Here is a 27,065-nt window from a genome sequence, read left to right on the forward strand (position 1 = left end):
ATGTGTGTGTAATAACAGATGTTTTTCTGTTTCTGTTCTGTGTGTATTTCACTTCATTCACTGACATTGTATATGTCTTTATATGTATATGACTAATTGACTAGAGAGATAAAGATTAGTGATAATATATTAGAATCAATCCAGCTGGATAAACTCATAAATTAACTTATTGTATAGATTATAATGACAAGGAAGCGTGATAGCTAATTAATTTATGAATAAGGGGTGGGAGTAAATAAGTTTTACTTCTTCCCACTCCTTTTCGGATATGAAAAAAAAAACAAAAAAACAAATTATCTTTATTTTTGATTATTTTATTTTTGTTCATGTGTTGTCTTTAGTATTTATTTGTTATGTCTGTCCATCATTGTATTATGTTTTATTTCTTTTAACAAGTCCGAAATAAACTTAAACTAAACTAATTAACTAACTATCCTGGATCTGTGTAAAATCTCTTTCCTCTCACATTAATAAGTTTGATGCTTCCTGATGGAAAAATTCATTTCTTTTATGTTGAAAAAAATGAAATAAAATAAATAAATGAACCTTTAACAACCCGACTGTGTGATGCTGCTGCTGCTGCTGCGGCGGTGACATACGGTTTCATGTTTTCTGCCACACAGACTGAATTTAATTAATGAATCCTCATGATTAAATACGTTAAGACGAAGGTGCAGCTTCGCCCACGCGGTCACATGCTAATGAGCTGCGAGCCGTGTGACCGTGGAGGTGGGATATCCCAGGAGCCTCTGCTCTGCGGGGTCGAGCTGAGTGTCAATTAGATTCTCCGTCACCTTGACCTTGTTTTTTTCTTTTCTTTTCAATGACGCCGCAGCCACTCTGCCTCCTCGTTCCCCACAATCCTCCTCTCTGCTCTGCCCGACATTAAACACACCGAGTGTTTGCAGAGTTGAGTTATCATCAGGAATTTAGCTTTTTCTTAAAAAAAGGATGTTGATCAGAGCGAGGCGACGATTTACCGAGCCATCTGCTGAGACTTCTGCCTCTCAGAGCCGCCGCCGCGCTCTTACTTTGGAGGGAACAGCAGAACTTCAAAGCTTTTACAACTGCTCAATAATGGAGGATGCTGCTGCTGCTGCTGCTGCTGCTGCTGCTGCTGCTGCTGCTGCTGCTGCTGCGTGCAAGAGGCCATGAACGCAACACAAGAATGCTAACGAGCCTGATTCAGACTCAGACAGACCACAGGACTCTGTGTGTGTGTGTGTTATTATCACTTCTTCACTTCACATCTCTGCTTCACCAGGAGAAAATTAGTCTTAATTGACTGTTAATGACAGATTACTGCTGAGGAGGAGGAGGAGGGGATGAAGGTGGCAGACAGGTCAGGGATTAACTTTAACTTTAAATCTCTAAGCTTTAATTTTCACTCATTGTTACCAAATGTTGAAAATATTCATCTTTGTAGCTGTAGACAGAATAAATAAACCCAACGTCAGTTATTTTGCATGTGAGGAAGTTGACGTTTTAGAGATGTGCACATGAGATGAGGCAGATCCTGAGACATGCTGTAAATTTAATTATATTTACTATAAACATGGAAGCATCAGCTGTTACGAAGAGAAGAGAAGAGAAGCAAAAAATACATACGGTTCATTTTCTGTTTCATTTCAGTAATCTATACTGAATAAAGGTAGATTTAGATTTATGCCTTCACCCAAGACGATCTTTTTCTTGTTTATTTTGAAAAAAAAATCTCCGTAAACGCGGCATCGTTTCAAGAAATATCTGCGTACACAGATCCACTGAAAACGACACTTAACGCTGTAGTACATCCTCCAGGCCTGTGTGTGGCGCTGTAACGCTGCTACACAGGAAAGACAGAAAGCTTCCCTTGAAACAATTTAAAAAAACATATGCGGATTCATTAATTCTGTATTCAATTTTTTAAATAAATGCACACAGCCTGTATTCAGAAACTGAGCCTTAAAACCAGCCGTCAGGACTTCCTGTCACTTTGTGATGTCACAACTAAGCCCCGCCCCCTCACCACCAGCTGGACCCACCATCCATCCAACAACAACTTGCAGGATTTGGTTTCTCTGAGTGTTTTATTCTGAAATCTGCTCTATTTTTGAATTGGATCAATCAGAAAACCAGTCAACCAATCAGAAAAGAGGCTCAGAGCTTCCTCCTCTCTTCTGATTGGCTGATACCGACCTGTTGTTACTAGAGCTCCAGAGAGAAGCTGAGAGAGAGAGGAGCTGGAAAACTACAGTACACTGAGATGGTTTTTAGATGAACTCTTCAAAACAAAACACAGGAAAAGAAGTAAAAGAAGAGGAAAACACAGAGCTTTAAAAGCTGAGATTAAGCTGAACTCCCAGGTGAGTCCAGACCTGCAGTGAGCAGGAAACTCAGCCAAAATCGCATTAAAAAAAGCATCAAACGGTGAAGCACATGGCACAAGGACAACGGGACGTACAGTACCGTCCTGCTCTGTACAGTATTCTGCTGCACTTTTAATAAAATTCCCCATGTGGGCTCATTTTCTAATAACCTTTCATCTCCCTGAAGAGGGGGAGGCGATTAAACCAAGATAATTAAGAATACAGCAATGACTTTTTAAGGACGTCGACGGTGCGGCGGTACAGTGGCAGATGGCGAGCTCAGCGTGTGACGGAGAGACAATGCTGCTTTAAAAAGAGAGAGAAAAAACAGGCGAGAGTGTGAGAGTGAGAACAAATGAGCAAACGCTTTTCTTTTTTTTTTGTTGTTGGGTTTTTTTTTTCCTCCTCTGAACAAAAATAGATTTTTTTTTCCTACATGAAAAGCCGGTACAGTGGAGCAGATAAACACTGGGTGCATCTTTCTCCTTTGCTGTGAGTCAAGTGTATTTGCATAGCCCTTAATCACGGAGGTCCTCACGACGCCCACACCAGCAGACAACAACTGAAAACGACACACTCCAACCTCAGATCTTCAACAGAGAGAAGAAGGAAAGGAGCTTTTTTTCCATTTGTTCCACCCAAACAGCAATTAACGCCATTAAACTCCAGGTCCAAGACAAATGTTTACAACAATTAAGCAATGAAAGCACAATTAGTATGTTCACCACAGCACAGCGGAGCCGTGACACGGTGCAGATGTAGAGAACAAATAAATCACCACAAAGACCAGAGAGGACGGAGTCGGAGCGAATGTGAACGAGACCTAATAGTCATGGCCAAAAATACTATTTGTTGTTGTTTTTTTTTAGATAATGCCCCAATTTCTCCCTGAAAATTGTTGCAACTAGAAATGTTTTTGGTGTTCAGGTTTTACAGGAACTCTAAAGCCTGTCCACATGGATACGGATTTCAAGTCAGTTGAAAAAACCCCAATTATGGCCTTAAAGGACAATTCCAGGCGAATTCAACTCTGGGGTGTATTTTCATATCATTTTAGGTCTAAAAGAATGAATCTGAAGATTTTCAGTTTAATCGCTCCTGTTTTGCGGTAGCTGCGTCTGTCCCTGCATCGCCACAGCAGCAATGAATGGGAGTGGATGTAAGTTCCGCTGTTTAGCCTGTTTCCAGCCCTCAAAGCCGCAATTTTTTTCCACAGACAGCGTCAGATGGCGACTCAAACATGCACCGAGAAGTTTATTTACTTCAAGCAAGCCGACATGTTTGTATCTAATTCAAAGTCTCCCGGAGTCTCGCGCGAGACCCAGTTGCCGTGCGCGGTGTGTTCACATGCAGTGGGAAAAGCTCCCGTTTGTGTCATAAACACAGGAATATCAACTCTTTACTTGCTTCAAGTAAAAAAAACTTCTCGGTGCATGTTTGAGTAGCCACCTGACGCTGTCTGTGGAAAAAAATGTACACTTGAAGCAAGTAAAGAGTTGATATTCCTGTGTTTATGACACAAATGGTAGCTCCGACTGCGCCTGAATACACCAGCACTGCAACTTCGGGCTCGCGCAAGACTCCGGGAGACTTTGAATTAGATCTTGTTTTACAAACATGTCGGCTTGCTTGAAGTAAATAAACTTCTCGGTGCATGTTTGAGTCTCCATCTGACGCTGTCTGTGGAAAAAAAATGCGGCTTTGAGGGCTGGAAACAGCCTAAACAGCGGAACTTACATCCACTCCCATTCATTGCTGCCGTGGCAATGCAGGGACAGACACAACTACCGCAAAACAGGAGCGATTAAACTGAAAATCTTCAGATTCATTCTTTTAGACCTAAAATGATATGAAAATACACCCCTGAGTTGAATTCGCCTGGAATTGTCCTTTAATACGTCTGTAACTGGGCGACTAAAGTTCTTGTAAACGTGTTGGTCCGACTCAGACTGGGCTTCTCCAAATCCGACTAAAACACCCAGATGATGCCAATGGAAATATGTTTTCTTCTGCATGTATTCGGCCTTAAAGGGATAGTTCAACATTTTGGCAAATTGGCCCATTGCCAGAATCCCTATAGTCATAGCAGTAGGTTCATTACCTTTAATTGTCGGTGCAAGCTATTTCGGAGCAGAGCCGTGAGCTGCTCAGAGCTACGCTACGGAGGTTCATAGGATTTCTTGGTTTCCCTCATCAAACTCATCAAATACACAATCCAACAACTCTAAAACGCTCTGGTGGACAAGTTGTGACCTGCACATTCACCACGCTATGAGATGATAACACAGCGTTACCACACAGAGTTGTTTTAGAGGGAAATACAGAGACTGCTTGATGAAAAACTGTCCTTGAAGACAACGTGCATCAGTGGTTTTGCATGAATTTCCCTTTTTTTCCCCAATTCCCATTTTTCCCAGAAAAATGGAATTTGGGAAAAAATAAAATGGATTTTATTTTAGGGCCCTACATCCTCATAGTGTCGTCTTTCTTCTCCACTCACACCAGTACAGTCGGCAGTGAGCAAACAGAGACAGAGAAATATAACGCATGGAAACTATAAATCATGTGAAACCGAAAAATATTGCGATTCACACGCACGTATTGATCCGTGGATGCCGTACCGACTGGTTCAATATAATATAATTGAGTATTGTTGCATCCCTCCTGTTAATGCTGTACCTGAACTACAAGACTCTAAAGAGACTGAGAAGGTTATCAGATGATAAATAGCGTCATGATTAAATAAAGAATTTGTTCTTTCTGCTCTCGTGTTTCACTATTTTCATTTTAAAACATGGTTGTACAGAATGAATATGAATGAATCAATAAAACTGATTTATCAGCAGCTTCTACGTTGAGTGATATTAATTAACTGACTGAGCAGAGTGAGGCTGAACCACTACGAGGGGTCAAAGGTCACGCTGCAGCCCCCCCCCCCCTCTCTCTCTCTCACCGGACAGAGAACAGGTTTTTATCTCACTAACAGCTCCTCTTCCTGTCGCCGGCTCCATTTTGCAGAAGGAGGGTCTGTGTTTATGTAGGTCGTTTTCACAGCGGGGAACTTTTATGTTCATACAAGACTTCAAATAATGATGCTGAGAGCCTGCACCATGCAGCCTGCAGCAGGACAGGATGGAAGTCATAAAAATAAAATAAAATAAAAAATGTTTAAAAAAAAAAAAAAGAAAAGAAAAGAAAAAAGAGCCTTGTTCTCTGTAACAAAGCGTCTGTGAATAACATTTGATCTGACAACAAAAGCCGACGCAAACTCTGTGGTAATAATCCAAGAGCCGGGATCAGACTCTCAGACTCAGACAGCGACAGCACAAACCATCCAAACTGCAAAACTAATTAAAAACCAAATCATGACACTCTGACACAGAGAAGTCAGAACTGTGGATGTGTGTCACTTCTCTTCTGCAGAGAGAGAGTGTGTGTGTGTGTGTGTTTTTAGTTCAGCTGAAAACATGTAGTTTTTCTTCACAACGTATCTGTTCTACATTTTAATAATATTAACAATATTATAAATCAAATGCCAATAAACAACATTGGGATATCTATACTTTTACATTAACTTTGCATCTTATGGAATAATAATAATAACTAGAAAAAGCATTTCCAAGAATGGAAATGGTGTGACTGCTGATAGCAACTGAACGCTGTTGCAGAATTAGCAAATAGTGCAAGCAGTGATCACCATACAAATGTTTGACCAAGGTCGGAATCGAACCCACAACCTCATGGTCATTAGACTTCCACTCTGCCTCTAGGCCACAGTGCACACACAGTTGCAGAGACTGTTGTCTGTTAATGATCTGCACACTGTCAACATCAAGAAAGCTTGAGAGTCAAGCTTGAATGACTTAGAATGAAAATTTCTGTGAATTTCAGGCTGAGAGCAGCAGTTTCAACATGAAGCAAGTTATCAGAAGTCAACAGAGGACAACTGGGAAAATAATTCACTATAATTGTTGTTGAGACAAGATTTGAACCAGCAACCTTCAGGTCTCCAGACCAGCAAGCTAACCACTAGGCTACAGACAGAGACAGTATGTGAGGGGTAAAGAAAACCTTTGATAAGAGGATCACTGGCTTCTGCTTAAAAAAAAAAGTAAGGAATCGAACCCATGACCTCATGATCAATAAACCTTTACTCTGCCACTTCGCCACAGAGAGCACAGACATAAGCATGTTGCCATTGTAATGTGATGATGTGCTGCAAACGGTGGCAGAAGCAATTAATGCGTCTCTTAACGAACACCTGTAACCAATTGAGGGTGGGGGAGGGGAGCAGAATTCAACATCACATAACAAGATTGCTCAGCCTGGATTCGAACTAGTGACCTTGGGGTTGGTAAGCGGCCACCTTACAAACTGGACTACAGACAGAGTTGTGGACAACTCTCAGCATTGGGCTGAATGAGAGCAGAGAGCTCCCTGGCTGCATTTAAAAAATATTTTAAATTATTATCTAAGTCTCTTTGCATTTTTGACCAGAATTTTAGCCAGAAGACAAGTGTGGCTACAAAACTGGAGAAAATAATTTGTCTAGAGTTTAATTTGCAGAAAAAGTTAAATATTTTAAAAAGTATAAATAGTTAAAAAGAGAAAAGTAATGCCGATAAAGTTCAAAAAAAGCTGCACGTTTTGATATTTGAATTGTTGAAATAGCACAACACCTAACACACTAACCATATGGCCACAGAGAACCTGAGTTACAATGAGCTTTATACTATGAGGAATCAAAGACTGTCCAATGACAGCTGAATAATTGGAATCAAAAGTCAAGCAATGAAGTGAAAAGACTGAGGCAGGAATCGAACCCATGACCATATGATCACTAAACCTTTACTCTGCCACTCGGCTACAGAGAGCACACTGCTTTCAAGACTGTTGTCATTCATTGTAATGTGATGATGTGCTGCAAACTGGTATGAGTAATCAAGGAGATAACAAACACCTGTAACCAATTGAAGGCGGGGGAGGAGAGCAGAATTCAACATAACATAAGAAGAGTTCTTCCCTTGGATTCAAACCAGTGACCTTAGGGTTGGCAGGCAGTTACCCTAACCCCTACACTACAGTGGAGTTGTCAAGAAGAGAGGTTGAGACTTTGATGAATGTGAGATTTTTTGTGAAAAAGTTAAATATTTGAAAACGTATAAATAGTTAAAAAGAGAAAAGTAATGCCGATAAAGTTCAAAAAAAGCTGCACGTTTTGATATATGAATTGTTGAAATAGCACAAAGTATGAAGGACTAGAAGAAGACCGTAAAAAGGCGGAAGAAAATGGCCAAACAGAAGAACAATAGTGTGACTGCTTCAGCAGTCACACTAATAAAGATCAACATATAAAGTGTCTTACAGTTTGATCAACAGTGTCACAGTGACTGCAAAACCACCATGGTCTTGGTAAATGGTCTTGTATTTATATAGCGCTTTACTATACCTGAAACGATACCCAAAGCGCTTTACAGTACATCACATTCACCCATTCACACACACATTCACACACTGATGGCGGAAGCTGCCATGCAAGGCGCTAACCACGACCCATCAGGAGCAAGGTGGGTAAGGTGTCTTGCCCAAGGACACTACGGCAGCAACTGGGACAGAGCGGGATTCGAACCGCCAACCCTCTGATCATTGGACGACCCGCTCTACCACCTGAACCACTGCCGCCACTACCATGTGGAAAACACTCTGGTTTGTGTAACTCAATGATGGATTTTTCCAGAAAAACAACAACAGAAATGTCATATTTTATCACTATTTCCTTTGACTGGTCCTCTTTTAATGACATTATCACGTTACGCTGCCTTCTTCTTCTTTTTTATGGTTTAATTGTATATGAGTGTAGAATTAGCATCTCAAACTGTTTATCTTCAGGAGCTTCTTTTCTAATATTCAATGGCCACGTTTCAGTGAGCATCTGTTGACATTAGCATCAAGCTAACCATTTTGGTCAAAATTAAAGAGGAGCTTTGCCAGTCCGGTCGCTTTTTCGCTGTTTTGCTAACCCTCCTTTCGGCCATGTGCATTTGTTTACGACGTAGCCGGCAAAAAAATCAATACATGAGGCGGTGGATAACGTTACATAACAATGTTACAATGTGTATGTTTTTGTAGTCTTATCTGTCATAAACAAAAGTTTACGGGTTACGGAGTGCGTTTGTGCAGAGACAAGAGCTGGGACACCGGGGCGGCAACCGAGAAACTACACTGATGTTGAAGGTTGGTTTTCAGCCATGAGACACCAGATGAAGACAGAGAGCCTCCATTCTCACTCACAACAAGTCACAAGTCAGTTAACTATCACAATTACTCCGGAGCTTTTTAATTAAGGTAAAAATGTAACATAGCCACGGGAAAAATCCTGCTTAGTTTCTCTTTGAGCCAAATGAAAAAGGAGCCCAATAACTTGGAGGAAGCCATTTCTCAGATATGCAGCAAAAAACTGGTGGTCGAAGCACTGATACCACACATTAAAAAACAAACAAACAACAGGACCACCACTCCACCCAATTCACAGAACTTGGAAAGACAGCAGCAGCCGCAAATTCATCCTGACAATTCTCTATTCCTGAAGCTTTCAGATGAGTGTCTAAATATAAACATAACAGTACCAGATGGCGCTCATTTATAGACGCGGTGTATAGACAATGACATGAATTCTGCAGCATTTCAAGAAATGCTGCAAAAGCTCAACAAGTAGACTACCAGGACAAACGTACATCCACAAAACTGGAATCCCTAACGCCTCTTGTCATAATCCCAATGGTTTTAGGACTAGGTTCATTACCTTTAATTATCAGGTCATGTTGTTTTGAAATGCGAGTGGTGAACGTTTCAGGTCCCCTGTCCCTCATCAAACTCATCAAATGCACAATCCAACAACTCCACAACACTCTGGTGGACAAGTTGTGACCTGCACATTCACCACGTTATGAGATAATAACACGACGTTACCAGACAGGGTTGTTTTAGAGGGAAATACAGCCGGAACTACATTCCAGACACGGCTGCTGGGCGGAGGGATTTCAAAAGCGCAAGTACAGTAGTTCTGAGTTTTTGCTTTATGTGTCGTAATGTTACATAGTTATACAAGATTATCTCATAGCGTGGTGAATGTGCAGGTCACAACTTGTCCACCAGAGCGTTTTGGAGTTGTTGGATTGTGTATTTGATGAGGGACAGGGGCCCTGTACCGTTCACCTCCATTGTGTTCACTGAGCAGCTCACGTCTCTGCCCCGCCGATCTCAAAACAACATGCACCGATAATTAAAGGTGATGAACCTACTGCTATGACTATAGGGATTATGGTGAGAGGAGAATCTGACTAAATGTTGAACTATCCCTTTAATAATTGCAATTATTTACATGGAAATCGATCATCAACTAAACCACAGGAAACCACAACGACTGGTCCGGACAGCACCGAGGTTTGTGGTTCTGAACTACATGTGGTGGACTTTATCTGAGGAGGACCACAAGGCCTGACCTGCTGACCTCTGACCTCTGAGCAGCTCTCCTCCTCTCACGCTCCGGACTCAGCAGCACTGCAGAACAAAAAAACAAAAAAAAAAACGTAACAGCCAGGAGCTCATGATGTATTTCAGTGCAGGTGCTGTAACCCTGGACGCTCTGACTCCTCACAGCGGAGGGAACATATTTCACTCGCTGCACAGATTCTGTGTGATCTCCTGGCAGAGCTGCAGACGTCCGACTCTGCTGCAGAGCCAATAAAACCCACTACAAACGTTCTACCAGTGAGTCACGGCCAGCGGGGAGGGGGCTGCAGAGGAAACAGCACTCAGAAACACCAACATGTATATAGAGGTTGTGTGTTTACCTTTAGGAAGGCTCAGTAATAATAATCTCCCATCATGCTTTGCTTTGAGGTTGAAGGGATAGTTCACCCAAAATTCAAATAAACTACTCCCCCTCATGTGGACTAAGGGCTGGGAGAAGTTTCAGAGTCCTCCGTGGCTTCTCTGAGTTACAGCGGGGCTCCCTGCAGCACTGCATGTCCATATGACGGTTTCTTCGTCCAAAAAGACACACCAAAAAACAACCAAATACCTCCATAGTGCTCGTCTGTAATGTCCCTCTTGTATTGAAGCCGCAACATGAGAAATTGTTCCAAAAAAAAATTAAATAAGTCTATGTTTTAAGCTTGTTTGTAGCGGAAGCTCCCTGGTCCGTCCAAATCTTGCGTGATTTGCATCGACACCCAGTTCACGGCTCCGCAAATCGCGCGAGATTCCGGCAGAGCAACACTGGGAGCTTCCGCTACAAACAAGCTTAAAACATAGACTTATTTAATTTTTTTCAGAACAATTTCTCATGTTGGGGCTTCAATACAAGAGGGACATTACAGACGAGCACTATGGAGGTATTTGGATGTTTTTTTGATGTGTCTTTTTGGACGAAGAAAAGTGAGCTCCGTTCGCTACCGTCATATGGACATGCAGTGCTGCACAGAGCCCCGCTGTAACTCAGAGAAGCCACGGAGGACTCTGAAACTTTGAGGAAATTTGAATTTTGGGTGAACTATCCCTTTAAAGCCTGAATGTGAGCAGGGGGTGAACAGCAGATGTGCAAAAAGTGAGATTTTTAAATCATGTATTAAATCCTCTGTGTGTGTCAGCCGCTGCCTCAAAAAATGATTATCAGCAAGTCAAGCAGCACTCAGACAAGAGGTGAGAGGTCAGAGCCACGTGAGCCAGAGAAGAGAAAGAGAAGAAGGAGAAGAAGAATAGAAGAAAAGTGTTTGAAAGGAGGAGAGAAAACTGTGTGACTGTGTTGAAGGAAGAAGTCTAAAAAAAGCTCCAACAGCTGCAGGAAGTGAAAATAACGTGTGAAATATCATCAAAATATGTTAGAATCTTAATTAACACCCGCTCGTCTGCGGCGGCTGAAGGAAGGAGCGCCGTTCGTTCGTTAGGAGGACGATCTCCTCCGCCTCAGAGCGAGAGCTGCACATTTTCACACACGAGACGAGAAACAGGATCAAGATCTGGTGCTTTTTTTTTTTTTTTTTCAGGGAAAGTGATAATTGGGAGACTGACAGCTCCGAACATCAGGCGCCGTCACAGGAGAAGCTAAAAAAAATGTTTGGTGCCATTTTATCAAGTTTACCCAGCTGAAATAAACCAGCAGAACATTCAGTTACTAATTCCCACAAAAGTTCATTTTAATTGATGATCCATATTCATTTTCTGTTCTGTTCTAACTTGAATTTAATTTAATAAACTTTATTAATCCCGAAGGAAATTCTTGAACTTCAGCTCCTCACATAAACTGTGCAGATTATGTGAAATGTAAATAAACAGTGAGTCAACAGTGTTTGTTTTCTTTGAGCTCCTGAGGTTTTGTCCTACAACTCCCAGCATGCTCTGGGTGAAGTAAACAGGAGGTTTAATGAGCCTGTAGTTTATGAGCATGTTAAAAGGAAACAAACCAGGTCTTCAGAGGGAGAGAGGCCAAAACATGTGGCTGTTAAAACTTAATGAGCCAAACAAGACAAATGAAAATCACAGCCTTCCTCCAAACATTTCATCAGGTTCTTGAGTATTTTCCCCGAGTTACATCCAATGTTACTGATGATTTCTAACCTTCAGTTTCTTTGCACAAATCTGGTTCTTAAACCTTGAAGCTGAGACCTGACGGCGCCGACGTCTCTGAACTCGATCCGACGTCTCAGGTTTTATCTTCATCTGTGTTTATTCGCTCACATCAACAACAACAACAGCAGCAGCATCAGCAGCAGCTGACCTGAGAGCAGTCAGGAGCTGACCTAGAACGTGGTCCTGTGGTCCGACAGAACATCACGTAGGTACAAACACACACACACACACACACACACACACACACTGCAGGTACAAACACACAGACACACACACACACATACTGCAATAAACTCAGCTTCAACACGGCTGCTTCTCATCAATAAATCAACTGATGCATCAAAACAACAAACTGTACAAACAGCTGCCACACGAAATGTGGTCTGAACCATCACAACCTGGTCTGGAACCATTAAAACTTGGTCTGGTACCATTAAAACCTGGTGTGGAACCATTAGGACCTGGTCTGGTACCATAAGGACCTAGTCTGGAATCAGTAAAACCTAGTATGGAACCATTAAGACCTGGGTCTGGACCATCAGGGCCTGCTTTGAACCATTAGGACCAGGACTGAACCATCAGCACATTCTCTTGAACCATTAGGACCTTGTCTGGAGCCATTAAAACCTAGTCTGAACCAGTAGGACCTGGTCTGGAACCATTGAAACCTGGTCTGGAACCATTAGGACTTGGTCTGAACCATTAGGACCTGGGTCTGGAACCATAACGACTTGGTCTGAACCATTAAAACCTGGTCTGGAACCATTAAAACCTGGTCTGGAACCATTAGGACCTGGTCTGAACCATTAAAACTTGGGTCTGGAACCATAAGGACTTAGTCTGAACCATTTAAACCTGGTCTGGAACCATTGAAACCTGGTCTGAACCATTAGGACCAGGACTGAACAAGCAGCACATTCTCTTGAACCTTTAGGACCTGATCTGGAACCATTTAAACCTGGTCTGGAACCATTAGGACCTGGTCTGAACCATTAGGACCTGAGTCTGGAACCATTAGGACCTGGTCTGAACCATTAGGACCTGAGTCTGGAACCATTAGGACCTGGTCTGAACCATTAGGACCTGAGTCTGAACCATTAGGACTTGGACTGAACCATTAGGACCTGAGTCTGAACCATTAGGACCTGGACTGAACCATTAGGACCTGAGTCTGAACCATTAGGACCAGGGGCCTCATTTATCAAAGAGCGTGTAAAAGTCCTCTTAAATTTTCAGTACGACGGAAAGGCAAAATGTGCGTACGACCAAAAAATATACACTCTTTTCAGATCTATCAAACTCCGCGTACACACGGCTGCACGGTATTTCCCTTGATAAGTCACACCGGACCTGAGAAAAGCGTGGATGAGAACACGCCTCATACCCAGCCCCCTAAACGGCCCCACGCAACCATAAGTGGTCAATGCAAATCAGTTACGTGCATATTAAGTAGCCATGTGCACTCTGGAAACGTGTGGAATGACGTCAGTGGAAGACGGTGAAGACAACAGACGGACGGAGAGCGGAGAAAGAAGCGGAATTTCTCTGAAAGCGAGATACACGGTAACACGGCAATATCAGTCAGAAACATCATCTTGCATTGAAAGGCTTCAATAAATACAAAAAACTCCCAAATCTAAATGAAACAGAACAGAAAGAAGAATAATCATATTTATTCTGCCCCTTATTTTAGATCATGTCATAATAATTTAAAGCAGGGTTTCCACTGCCAGTCAGTACTTTGCACCCCTTTCCACTAACCCCCAACTTCCGTTCACTGGAAGACTTTGATTTTCATTTGTGCATAGCTATATATTTAAAAAAAAAACATTGAAGTCCACCAGTCTGTGACTTTTCCTAAAATGATGTTGGGCAGCACCCATTTTTGTTAAATACAATAAATATTATTCACACAAAAAATATCGATCATGTTTTCTCATTTGCTTTGATTTGCGCCGACATTATTGGGCTTGCTGCTTGCTTGTGTGTGTCCAGTCTGGCTACGTAACACACGCACGTCGCAGAAATTATTTTCCAGACTGGACAGACTGGTTGTGGAAGAGTTATAGCCTACATGCAGGGGGAAATATCAATATGATATCAAAAGAAAACGAAATTCGTTTTATAAAGCCAGTATTTAGGAGCAAACTAGTGTAAATGCACAGGGGAAAAATCTGAGTTGCTGTGCTTTTCATGTAAAGTGCCGACGTCAACACGTGTGCGGTGGTGGTGGTGGTGGTGGTGGGGGGGGGGGTCATGATCACCACCACTTGCTACTTCAAACAGTGTCCGCGCTCCTCTCTCCCTCGCATACTGCAGTTCTCTGACTCTGCAGCGGCGTCGCCAATTCCTCCTGTTCTTCAAAAAGCGTGTAAATGCCGGTACGCCATGGTCGGACTGGTCGTAAATTTTTGCTCTTACTCCCGACAAGTTTTGGTTTGATAGATCCCAAATTAGGCGGAGAAAAGTGCGTACGCACAAAATGGGGGAAAGAGCGTGTAAAAAAGCGTGTATCCACAATGATAAATGAGGCCCCAGGACTGAACAATCAGCACATTCTCTTGAACCTTTAGGACCTGATCTGGAACCATTAAAACCTGATCTGGAGCCAATAAAACCTGGTCTGGACCATCAGGACCTGGTCTGGTACCATTAAAATCCTGTCTGAACCATTAAAACCTGGTCCGGACCATCAAGACCTGGTCTGGAACCATTAAAACCTGGTCTGGACCATTAAGACCTGGTCTAGTCAGTGAACCCTACTCTCTGGCTGTTTGTGTGTTTGTGCCGTTGCCATGGATACGCTGACATCAGTGGTCCAGGCAGGCATCACAATATGACGTGACTCTGTGAATCAAGGTGATTCACTGATTTTATTATAAAACCCAGATGCTGGTGTCATCAGTGGAACAAAAAAACAAAAAAAAACAAAAGTTGTGTGTAACGTGTGCGTTCTTTGTGTGTGATGATGGAGACAGGAAGTGAAACGGGGATGCAATATCTGATGCAACGTGTGTCACGGTGGCACAGAGGGTTTTTCAGCAGGAGACACACAGGAGCCCGCGTCGGTGAAGAAATTCAATTTTTCCAGTTTCAGACACACAAAAAAACCCGTCTGTGAGATAAGAGCAGCAGACAAACGGCCAAATCTACACACATAAAAGGCTCTTGGCTGGCGACTCGTTGTGCGTTTTTCCACCCGATTCCGACTGTGCGGCGCCGTGGCCTCGCTGGTGGTGAAGCTGCAGCCTCACCTGCAGCCACGGCTCCCTGGAGAGGTAAAGGTTGGGCAGAGCCTGGAGTTTAGTTTACATAGAGCCCAGCTGAGCGACGCACACACACACACACACAGACGAGGAACCACAGCTGCTTTGTTATGAAACAGCAGCTTCAGTGTTTTTATTTTTTCAGACGAGGATTAGAGCTTCATTAATGCATTAATGGATCAGTGCTGCGCTGTGAGCCTGAAAACATCCAAGTAAGCACAACACTCTCATCCCTGTCTGGTGCTAAAAGCAGCAATGGCAGCATTGTGTGTGTGTATGTGTGTGTGTGTGTGTGTGTGTGTGTGTGTGTGTGTGTGTGTCCGTGGGCCTGTCAGCTTTGTGTGGACCAAAGTGGTGCTTCAATGTTTGTTTGAGGGCTAAGGCTTCTCTTGGTTTGGGAGTCAGAGCTTTCAGCTTTTGGTTTGAGTCTGGGGGCTAAGTAATGTATTATTTCAATTATGGGTCCCCACAATTGTAGAAAGACAAGGACGTGTGTGTGTATGTTTGACTAAAGACCAGCAAACTGGGGACCACTCGACCAACTGGGGACGAAAGTCAAGCGCCCTTGTGATTTTTTTTGGGTCAGTGCTGCTTGAGTGGTTATTTTAAGAAGACTAAATGGTCCCTTCCATTAAAATTTCCATTGGAAGTCATTTTCCAAACTCCCCCTATGTCAAGAACCCAGAGCTAACAATCCAAGATGGCCGCTCTGTCTGTGCGCTACTCTGTTTATCAGACACTTAGTTTTGTTTTTGTGTCATTATATTTGTCATACCAACAGTAATATGCAGCTTTCTACCTGTCGACATGTTATGTTGCCTTCCAACAATAACTATCAGGTACCGTGTCGCTATCTCCTGGTGTTAGCTAACAATGCTAACAACAAAAATTGCTAACTAAAGGGGTTGTTTTTGTTGTTACCAACTCCTGAACATGGTCAGTTTGGATTTTTCGTAAAGTTGTCAACATGTAATTTCTGGGCAGACTGGTTGTATTTGTGTGACTTTATTGACTTTTTTATTGATCTATAGGTGGTAGCCTAGCTGTGTTTGACCCAAGGGCCTAATAGTCTCCACGCTGCAGATGTTTCAGTGATTCCAGTGGTTGTGGTGTTGTGTTAAACACCAGCCATTTTCGTGGTTGGACAAACATTTGATCCAATCAGCGCTTTGTAGGTGGCATGAGAGACAAGTTTGTGTTTGTCTTCCTGCACAAGAGCCAAAAACCAGTGAGACGGAAAACAGCCGATGCCAATCTGAGACAGACAACTGTTTACAGGTTGTTGTGAGCCGACTCACACTGACATTTAAAACATCAACAGCTGCACATAGCTTCCTCCACAGAGCGTCTTCCTGCCCCGCTGCACAGACACAACATGAAGATAACATCTAGGACGATATGGGGGTCTTCAAGTCCTGGATACAAGTTAGTGTCTGTTGTGTTGTTCAGCTTGTAGCTCCTGGGACGTTCACATGTGTGTGTGTGTTGTTGATGTCCTAGTTCAGTTATCTGTTTAAACGTGTAGCAGCTCTGTGCACGACAGGCACTTCAGTTGTTTAGATTCCCATCCATCGGGAGGCGTCATCCAAAAGAAGGGCCCCTCCCCCACAGAGACCAGACCTCAGCATCATGGAGTCGAGACCAGTGATAGTTTATTAGACAGGAAACATCACTGGGCCAGTTTTTTGGCTAGTTTGGTTCAAATGTTTATGAGCAGAACTTTGTCACCGCCACTCGTTTGTTTGCTGCACTTTATCTGAAAGTAACTGATAGTGATAGATGAGGACTATTCATTGCTTTATATTTAAAACACCTAACTTAAATGTTAGCTAGTGCCTGGAACATCTGGATGGCTCTCAGGGGTGAGAGTCACCAGAGGTCCCATCAATGATACTGTGGATGCCAATCATCATGTCCATAATTATGTCCAACATCCGTTTTATCTAATTAGACAATAAGTCCTCGGCTTGTTCATTGCTCTTAAATCATTTTTAATCTTGCAAAATATAATTGTCAGTCAGAAAAAGCACTCTGGTATTCTACTTCTAAAAACTCCACAGAGATCAATACTTGGCGTCCAATACAGCATTAATACATAAAATACTACGATTGGCTCTGTGTTGGGTTAATGTAAAATTTAAAACACAATGTAAATGGTGAGATAAGTCTCACATTATCAATAAGCAACGATGCAGCTTCATGACAGCTGTGATTACTGACAAATCCTTTAAAAAGGTAAAAATCAAATCGACCCTCTGTTGATCAGTCGGTGAATCACAATCTGCTGCCGAAACTTTTCCAAAACGTGTGTGTGAGGAAGCAGAGAATTGAGTCGAGCTGAGAAAGTCAGGATTAGATAATGTCATGAAGCGAAAAGCGTCTCAGATAAAACCACCTCTGTATCCACACAGACTGGGAGGAGGAAGAGGATGATGATGAGGAGGAAGAGGGTCGGTGCCAGGAGATGATGAGCTGAGAGCTGCTGAATTCCTCCAGTTCACAGAAACTAGCTTGCCTTGCATTTTTATTGCTTGCCGTATACGATCTCCTTTATTATCCTTATATTGTTTGTAAAGCACTTTCTGCTCTGCCCCAGGAAAGTTTTATATACAGCAGATTAAGTTTACATTTCATGCACGTGGGTGTGTTTCTGTTTACAAGTGTGTGTCCGTGGAAAATGAAGCGGAGCCATTTTTATGACCGTCTCTGCACCGCTGGGACTTCTGCTGTTTTAACAAAACTACACATTTCTCCTGCTGCATGGAAATGAATGGAAACTAAAGCTGCACAACTAATTAACAATAAATGTAATCAAAACCACAATCTGACTAAATTTAACATCAAATCAAATCACAGAGACTACAGTTACATTTTTGCTAAAGCTAAGGAGAAGGAGACGCCCTGAATGTAAACAGACTTGACTGTTTGGTACAACAACCAACGATCACCGCATTATTAGTTTTATATAAATCTAGATCTGAGGTATCTACTGATATAATCACAATATGATCAGATCACGTGACATTTTCAAAGCGTTCTAACAAAAAAAAAAAACACAGGTCACCTAGAGCGCTGATGTCGATTTCACTGGAAAGTGCAGATTTGAAACTCCTCTACCAGTTTTTTCTTTGGCATTGATAGACCATTTAAATGATTAAGGAGTTTCGGAAAGCAGAAGTACTTTCACACGACATTTCCCGTGAGCCTCCGCAGGCAGGGTGAAATTCTTCGACAGATGAAAGCGAAAACATTTGCCAGGAATGTTTTCATTGATCAAGAATGAAAGTCGGAGGTTGGAAGACGATCAGATACCGTTGTAGTTCCGACCATAAACGATGCCAAATAGCGATCCGGCGGCGTTATTCCCATGACCCACCAGGCAGCGTTCGGGAAACCGAAACTAGGAAATGCTGGACAAGTCGACCACTAAATAATAATATCAAAATAACAATAAAGACAAAATGATATATTTATTGAAAATTGATCCATTAACAAGTGGGTAACATAGATTCATCCACATTAATAAGATCATTTTAATTTGATAGTACAAAATATGTTGTGGTGGGCAGGTATTGCATTTCTTTTGTCATTTTACATATTGTCAGGGTCGATACATCGATACGGCATAGTATTACGATATTTTGCAAATTTGTATCAATATACGGACGCCAAGTATCGTTCTGAACAGACTAAGAAGTTTATCTTACTAGAAAAATAAGAGATATCAACAAAGTTTGCATTGGGAGACGCCATTTGCATTTGAAAAAAGCAAATAAATCGCATTATATTGCTTTTAACAATACTTTTAATGCCGCAATAATATCTTATTGAGACAAATGTATTGTGATAATATCATGTGATTCCCACCCATACAAATCATAAAGGTGAAGTTGTGCTAAAAAAAAAAAAGAAGATTTTTTAGGTAAAAATCAAAAGTATTCAAAAACGGCCAGCACAGGCTCAGACCCTGAAGGGTTAACAAAGTGATGTTAAGTTTACTCATCTATGAAAAATGAATCAACCCAAACACTAATTACTTCATAATAATTCCTCAAAGACAAACATGACTGACGGCTCTGGTTCCTGTTGTTTTGTGGAATCACAGTTCATCTCTGCTTCATTATTAGAAACTTTATTCTGCCCGTTTCGCCACGTTCACGTTGAAATTCTGAGCACGGACTGAGACGTTAACTCACGACTGTTTATCAGTTAATTGGACTGAAGTGGGCACCACCTGTGTTTTATCCATAATTAACCACAGTTAATTAACAAAGCTCTTTGAAGGAAAACTTAATGGGAAATTATTAAGAATTTACAAACCAGTGAAATTGTGTTGGGGAAAAATATCAATAAGATTATTCCTATTTTTTTTTAAATCGGAGGGTAAACAACATCAAAACAGGAAGTCGATTCATTCAGCGAGGAACCAGAGGAAGGAGCTGCTTGGTTCATTAACTTCACCGTGTTAGGACTCAGATTTAAGATCCAACCAGCTGCCAAATAAAAAACACAATCAGTTCCAAGAGACCTCCAGCGGAGACCGTCACCAACACGGAGCTGAGGAGCGTCTCGTATCTGTGGCTGCACATCACATCATGGGAAACGAGCTCTCTGTAAATGTGTGTGTGTGTGTGTGTGTGTGTGTGTGTGTGTGTGTGTGTGTGTGTGTGTGTGATGGTAATAGAGACATCATACGTCTCCACCTGTGTGTGGTGGTCTGACGTCACGCTGCTCTTCACTCCTAACAGAGATGAGAGGTTTTAGATGGAGAGTTCTTCCTCATGGCAGAATCAACATCACAACGACTTTTACTGACAATGACGACTGGACATTTTCTTTCTGTATCAGATACATTTAGTTCCAGTTGAGAGAGACAGGAAATTCAGGTCGAACTGGTCAGGAATCAAAACCATGGACTGAACTATACTCTGTATTTGTTTTCAATAATAACATACATACACACCAGATCGTTTGCATAATACAGAAACCTGGATTGATACACCGTTGAGTTTATATGTCAGATCTCATGGTAAACCAAGGTCGCACACCTGTTCAGAAACCAAAAGCTTTTTTTTTTTTCCCAAATCTCTAAAACTGTCTTTGAAAATTACTATTTCTGAAAACAGTCATTTTCAGAGACTTAACTTTCTTAACCCTCCTGTTGTCCAATCTGTTCCCTTCCTCCATCATTGCTTCTTTCCTTCATTTTCCCTTCCTTCTTTCCACAATCCTTTTTCCCTTGCTTCTTTCCTTCCTTCTTCGTCCTTACTTCTTCTTCCTTCCTCTTTTGATCCAGTTGACCTGGTCTGTTCCCTCCCTCCAGCTTTCTTTCTCCCCATTTTCCCTTCCTTCTTTCTTCCTTGAACAAATCTGTTCTCTCCCTCCATCTTTCTATTCCTTCCCTTTCTCCTCCCTTCTTTCCACAATCCCTTTTTCATCCCTCCCTTCCTTCCTTCCCTTTGTCCTTACTTCTTCCTTCTTTTTTGACCCAATCTGTTCCCTCCTGTCTTTCCTCCCATCGTTCCCTTTGTCCTTCCTTCCTCCCTTCCTTCTTTCCTTCCTTCCTTCCTTGACCCAGGAGGACAACAGGAGGGTTAAACTGATTCTTAATGTGGATTTTTTTATTTAGCCTTTATTTAACCAGGTAAAAGACCCGTTGAGATCGAGATCTCTGGATAAAAAGAGAAAACACATTAGAGGATAAACCTTTTCCTCAGATCCCTGACTACATGTGTACTCTGGATGCAACAATACTCAAAATATAATATTTAACCATTCGTTACAGCATCCATGGATCAATGCGTGCACGTGAATCACAACGTTTTCGGTTTTGCGTATGACTTACAGTTCCCATGCATTATATTTCTCTGTCTGTGCCTGTGCCTGTGCCTGTGAGTCCCTGCACTGGGATAAGGAAACTTAACATCCAATCACCACGCGCAAAGGTTTGGGGGGGGAGCCGACTGTACTGGTGTCAGATTTCACACGGCAACAGTGCGAGGATGCACCGCCATCTTTTAAATCTGTGGTGTGGAGACATTTTGGGTTTAGTGTTGAATATAATGCAGAGGGAGAGAAAAAAAAACCCTCTTAGAGCCCCCGACACGCTAAACTATGACAAGTAAAGTGCGTATCCAACCGTGGACCGACTGTGGTGTCAAGGTCAAGGTCAAGGTTATCTTTATTATCCCCTAGGGGCGACTAGTTCTGCAGCTAGAAGCAGCAAAGAAAAGAAAAAAACAAAGACAAACAACAGACAGAGATAACTACAATACCAACAACAGATAAAAAGTGCAAGCAAGGACAAGTGCGACAGTCGCTCCACTGAGTGTTGCATCCCTAATGTGTACATGAGCCGACGTCTCAGCTGTCAGGTCGGCCCATGATGACAAACAAGAGGAGAAGTGCATTGTGGGATGGTGACTGACTGTCACTTACAAGCGATTGGTAAACTGACACTTCTCTAGTCTTTAACTCAAAGTGCACAACACAACACACACATTCACACACACATCTCTTTCTTGGCTGTTGGACATGAACGGTATTAGACATCACTGTCTGAGGGTCAAAGCTTAGAGACGTCACGCTCCGGACCGTTGACCTGATATGATGTCGTTCATAAACCTCCAGTGTTTGATTTGATCCCACGTCTACATCATCAACCACCCTATTCTCCTTAAAGGGATAGTTCAACATTTTGGCAAACTGGCCCATTGCCATAATCCCTATAGTCATAGCAGTAGGTTCGTTACCTTTAATTGTCGGTGCAAGCTATTTTTAGAACGGCGGGGCAGAGCCGTGAGCTGCTCAGAGCTACGCTACGGAGGCTCATGGGATTTCTTGGTTTGCCTCATCAAACTCATCAAATACACAATCCAACAACTCCACAACGCTCTGGTGGACAAGTTGTGACCTGCACATTCACCACACTATGAGATAATAATAATAATAATAATAATAATAATAATAATAATAATAATAATAATAATAATAATAATAATAATAATAAGAGTTGTTTTAGAGGTAAATTCATGCAAAACCACTGATGCGCGTTGCCTTCAGGGACAGTTTTTCATCAAGCAGTCTCTGTATTTCCCTCTAAAACAACTCTGTGTGGTAACGTTGTGTTATTATCTCATAGCGTGGTGAATGTGCAGGTCACAACTTGTCCACCAGAGCGTTGTGGAGTTGTTGGATTGTGTATTTGATGAGTTTGATGAGGGAAACCAAGAAATCCCATTAGCCTCCGTAGCGTAGCTCTGAGCAGCTCGCGGCTCTGCTCCGCCGTTCTAAAAATAGCTTGCACTGACAATTATCAATCATTATAGCTCCTCCCACTTCCACAGATACAAAACAGACTGAAACAACCACAACAATCATATAAACATCAACTGTCCTTTGGAGAAACCTGGTAGGAGAACTTCTGTCCATCCTATCTAATGACGCATCACAGGTTCAGGGAATCGAACCACCGACTTCCTGATTCACTGGACAAACACATTTCTCTGATACGTGAACAACTGTGAATTAGTTTTATCAGCCTGGTTGTTGCAGGAGATACAGTGGAATATTTCTGCAGAAGTTAACCTTTGACTATTTGGATATGTAATGCCGTCACATGGAACTGTGTCATTATAATTTGCGAATCATGTCTGAAAGAGAGACAAAAGTAAAGATGGACGGCGGCCTGGAGACAACGTGTCCATCACAAATTGTTTACACGGCGTGGAAAACATTGAGTATTTGTTCAATCATGTATCCGACCTAATCCTGTTTCACTGTAATGACCTACTTTTCCCCCAGACATTTTTTTTCATTCTCCCTCCTTCTTCCATAGGATTCCTCTTCACTGCTGTTGAATGTATTTTCTGTGGACGTGGACAGAATCAAATTCCTTTCCCAGACTTTCCTGTGAGCCCTCCCACTCTAAGAAGCTAATTATAATATCCAGCAGCGTAGTATTGGGCAGCGGTCCAGGCAGGCTTCATGGGCCGAGGCCAATTCACTACATCCATTCACCTCGTAGCTACAATCCACAGCCTGCGAGACTTTATCTCCGCACCAGGCTTTTCACCTCCTGCTGCCGCGACGCCTCAGGTGTCACATAAAGCTGTGAGTCGCACTTCAAATCCACTTTACAAAGTTCTTGCAGGAGCCGGAGCAGCGACGGAGGCAGAGAGGAGGAAGAACCAGCTGGTTTGACTCTTTATACAGTATAGGCTATACAGTACTAGAAGCCTGATTCATCATTGAGTATTAACTCTGCCATAGAAAATGACACTGTACTGTAGCATCACATCACCATGACAGAGCAGCTCCCAGCAGGGAAACCTTTTCACTCAACAGGCAGTCTGAGTGTTTTGTTTTTAACCCTTAAACAGCCCCGATTCCACTCAGGAAGTTCCCGGTAATATTTATGAGGTAGAGTCGGACCAGCCCAACTCTTGAGGCGAAGTAATCGTTGTGCAACAGTTCCAATTTTGTTGTGTAGGGATGTCCCGATGGGTCCATGCCTATGTTCCCACAGCCCTATGTCCCCACAATTCTAAGATTTTTCTCAAAATTAGGCCCTGTTCCACTGGACTCTCTCTACCTATCTGGACTCTATCTGTCTGGCCTGTCTAGCCTCTACCAGGTCTTTTTACTAAACTTAACCAACTCTTTTCTTCATTGTCTAAACCCAACCAATGGTGGGACCAAAGGGCTGTGGGAACATAGGGCCTAATTTTCAGTGACAACAAAAGTTAGAAATGTGGGAACATAGGGCTGTGGGAACATAGGAATGACCCCGTCCCGATCACATTTTTTTGCCACCGAGACCGAGTCATTTGATTTTGAGTCCCGATCCGATCCAAGTTGTCCCTTTAGGACAAGAAAGTGCGGTTTCCTAGCCGACCAGCGACCAGCTTACGGCTCAGCTGCCACTCACGCTGCCTGAACGGTACGCCCACTCATACAAATATACTCATTGACATTGAACATGTGCCATAAAACCTTAAAAGGATAGTTCAACATTTTGGCAAATTGGTCCATTACCATAATCCCTATAGTCACAGCAGTAGGTTTGTTACCTTTAATTGTCGGTGCAAGCTATTTTTAGAACGGCGGAGCAGAGCCGTGAGCTGCTCAGAGCTACGCTACGGAGGCTCATGGGATTTCTTGGTTTCCCTCATCAAACTCATCAAATACACAATCCAACAACTCCACAACGCTCTGGTGGACAAGTTGTGACCTGCACATTCACCATGCTATGAGATAATAACACAACGTTAACAGAGTTGTTTTAGAGGGAAATACAGAGACTGCTTGATGAAAAACTGTCCCTGAAGTTTTGCATGAGTTCTTTAGTTTGCGCTTTCTGTTGGCATCACATCCAGTACATCCAATCAGCACAGAGTAAATCTAAAGCCACCGAGGAGTTGTAGAGTTTTGGTGCGTTCCAGTTTTGCTCGGAAGTCAGAATTTGAGGGTGTTTTCACACATACTGATGTGGACCAAGTCGATGCAAAAATGATGATGAATCGTTTCATTTTTCAGCTCGTACGGTTCACATTCACACACATTTGTTTTCACTATGATTCCATGACGACTGACCGGAAAAAGATGCATGGTACGTCATGTTTACATGAGTCTGTTTTGTACAAATGAAACTCTGAAAAGTAACACTAAACTTTAACAATAGAGACACATGTACACAGGTTATTTTGTAGCGCTAGTCATTTAGTTTTATATCGTTTGCATTTACCACTTGGCAATGATAATAGATTTTGAAAGTGAATCGCGGCTATGGAGCTCAAACTTGTGTGAATCCACGGCTGTTGGGCTGAAACTAAAGCGCTTTTTTCTTTAATAAATTTCATTTATTCGAAGAAGCTGTTTTTTGTTGTAATAAGAGAACAAACTTTGGTTGTAAAACACCAAACACATATGGACAAAAATGGATTTTCATTCATTCTACGGTCCAACAGAGCTCGGCTGCCTTTCTGCCGCTCTGAAACCTTTTCAGCTCACGCACAAAAGAGTCACCACAACTCACACAAACAAGTGTGTTGTGATGTTGTCACAGAATACACACTAACACACACACACACACACCCAGGCAGCTTATTAGTTCATGAGTCAGCACACGCTCTGCAGTTCAACCGCCACTACACATAAAAGCTGCTAATTTTCCTTCATAGATTATCTCTGGGACTTTCAGCCTTTTACTCAGCAGCCGACAACACGGCTAGAAAACAGACGAGACTTTGAAGCAGCTCCGCTCTCCAGCGCCTCAAATCACATCAAACAGACTTTTTTTTCTTCTTTTAACTGATATTGCCAGGAATTAATTGTACAAAGCAGTAAAAAATAAAAAATAAAGTCTCCCTGAGTGTCACCGCGGATGTCGAGTCCCTCCTGGCTCATCACAAGAAGGAAGTCAAGGAGCCTTTTCAGTTAAAGAGGAACTAGGAGGAGGAGGAGGTCGTCCACATCTGGCCACATCTGGATGAGATGCTGGGTATCATCTGGCCACATCTGGATGAGATGCTGGGTATCAGCTTCAAGAGATCTTCAACCGCTTTGTTTTTCCTCTTTATGAAGTTGGTCTTACAGCATTCACATCCAGACAGAACTTCCTCTAATTTGGCTTCATGTTGACACGTTTTTGTCTCGAAGAAAACAGCAAAATTTATAGGTGACAATCACATCTGTAACTATGGTAACCGATGACTGGAAATACGACTGAAGAATAGTTTTTAGCATCAACAGAAACAAGACAACAGATCGAAGCCACAAAGGTTGTTCTCCTAGTTAGCATGTAGCTTCTATTACTAACCCTAATCAATTACGTTCATGGAGAAAATTAATAATGTTATAGAATAGAATAGAATAGAATAGAATAGAATAGAATAGAATAGAATAGAATAGAATAGAATAGAGTAAACTTTATTGTCCCACAGGGGAAATTTGTTGTGGACTCAAGTGCATGGTAATAGCTGCCTTAATATACATAAAATACATAAATGACAGTTTGAAACATACATATACACACACACACACACACACTCATGACACACCCAGTTAGGGGTTAAAAAGATTAAAAAGTAACAAATAAACAAACAAGCATCAGTTATTGCACATCTCCCAGATAAAAAATAAAATAAAACAGAGTTATTTCACACCTCCCAGGCCTCAGTGTACACCATCTACAGAGCTGTTTAAAAGTTTGATGGAGGTGGGTACGAAAGAGAATTTAAAACGATTCAGTCTGCATGGATGGATCTGCAGAGCTACAAAGAACTCAAGTAATTGATTTTAAAAAATTACTGATGAGAATATTTTCTTAACTAATTATTATTCTTTTTAAAACTATAATTAAAAACACCACACACAATCTTAAATAACTGTTTTCTATACTTTCACTTTCTCAAATATAAATCAAGTTCAAATAAAATGCAGTATATAAAAATATCACGTGATCGCGGGCTCGCCAGGAATTTGTGGTGTCAAAATGGGGTCACGAGCCAAAAAAGGTCGGGAACCACTGACTTTATTAGTTATTGTTTATTTATTTCCTAGAATGATGCCATGGTTAATATTTTACCCAATAGGAAACTTTATCATTTTAATGATAAAAGCTTTACGCAAATTAAATATGCTTGATATTTCAAATAAAAGATAAGTTGAATAAATTTTCAATCAAAGAACTTTAGCATATTGATATTGACATGTTTAAGTTTAACGAGGCACATTTTGCTTAACATAAATACTGTGAAATACTGAAAAACAGACTCGATTCTACTTAAAATGAAGTTCAAAAGACTCATGGCATCATTCA

General features: G+C 41.8%; 1 protein-coding gene across 1 annotated transcript in view; it reads right to left on the bottom strand.

Annotated features, from left to right (window-relative positions):
* Positions 1–27,065, bottom strand: part of LOC146980919 (spermatid perinuclear RNA-binding protein-like) — a 95,181-nt gene that overhangs the window by 48,262 nt on the left and 19,854 nt on the right. The window lies entirely within an intron of this gene.

The sequence above is a fragment of the Trachurus japonicus genome, chromosome 9 (genome assembly GCF_045865225.1).
Source record: "Trachurus japonicus isolate A0001 chromosome 9, Traja_1.0".
NCBI classification, from domain to species: domain Eukaryota; kingdom Metazoa; phylum Chordata; class Actinopteri; order Carangiformes; family Carangidae; genus Trachurus; species Trachurus japonicus.